A 1,090-nucleotide genomic window follows, 5' to 3' on the forward strand; every position below is an offset into this window, starting at 1 on the left:
CACCAACTCAATGGACATGAGTTTGAGTAAACTCCGGGAGATGGTGAAAGACAGGGAAGCCTGGTATGCTGCAGTCTATGGGGTCATAAACAGTTAGATGTGACTGAGCAACTGAACAACAACAAATGTTAATTACATCTGTAATATCCTTTTAGCCACTGGAAGCTCACAGTGCCAGGGATTAGATTATGGACATGTTGGGGAGAAGAGTCATTCTGCCCTCTACAAGGGGATGATGCCAGGGATCCAGCGTTCCTCATAGCTGTCTCTCCCACAAGGTCTAGCATGAGGCCCAGTGTGCTGTCTCCTCTGGTTTCAATCCTTCTTCACTCTATGGAGCCCTCTCAGTGGTCCATGGTTCCAACCACAGTTTCAGGGGAAACTAGCTTCTGTGTAAATACGCCAATCATCTCTTGCTTTTTCAGAGCACTTTATTTATTTTATTTTATTATTTTTTTTAAATATGGAACGCTTCACGAATTTGCGTGTCATCCTTGTGCAGGGGCCATGCTAATCTTCTCTGTATCGTTCCAATTTTAGTATATGTGCTGCCGAAGCGAGCACTTCAGAGCACTTTAAAATTGATAAAGCAAGGTGGGTGAGGAAACTAGACTCAAAAAGGGCAAGGCACATCAGGAATAAGAGCTTTGACAGAGTGTGAGGTCACGTTGCAAGGGCCAGAAATACATCTCAGGTCTCCAGACTACTAGACTGTTATCCTTTCCCATTCCCTGCAACCGGAAGCCACGTAGCTAAGGAACATACCTTCCAGCTTTCCAAGAGAATCCCAATGCAGAAACTGGCAAGCCTATTGGAAGTTGTAAGGTTAACACCAGGTTCCAGTTGCTGAGGATTTGCAATGGTAGCACCCTCCCATAGTGAGTGACACAGACTGGTCACTGGCACAGACTAAATGGAGACACCAGCTTGAACAGAACTTCCCTGCCTTTTTCAAGCTGGCACATGGCTCTGACTTGGCCATAGTTCAGCTCCAGGTAACAGATTGAAAGAGTGAAGAGAAAGTCAGAGAACTATAGAACAGCTGAGTTGTGAGGGGGCAGCAATTCAGAGATCATCTAGTCCAAATCCT

The 1,090-nt window shown here is 45.5% G+C and overlaps 1 non-coding gene across 1 annotated transcript; it reads right to left on the reverse strand.

Annotated features, from left to right (window-relative positions):
* Positions 1 to 457: 457 nt before the first annotated feature.
* LOC136143964 (U6 spliceosomal RNA) lies at positions 458 to 564 on the reverse strand. The gene has a single exon (XR_010658453.1). It is a non-coding gene; the product is annotated as a U6 spliceosomal RNA (small nuclear RNA).
* Positions 565 to 1,090: the final 526 nt, after the last annotated feature.

Source organism: Muntiacus reevesi, chromosome 10, assembly GCF_963930625.1.
Source record: "Muntiacus reevesi chromosome 10, mMunRee1.1, whole genome shotgun sequence".
In the NCBI taxonomy this organism is placed as follows: Eukaryota; Metazoa; Chordata; class Mammalia; order Artiodactyla; family Cervidae; genus Muntiacus; species Muntiacus reevesi.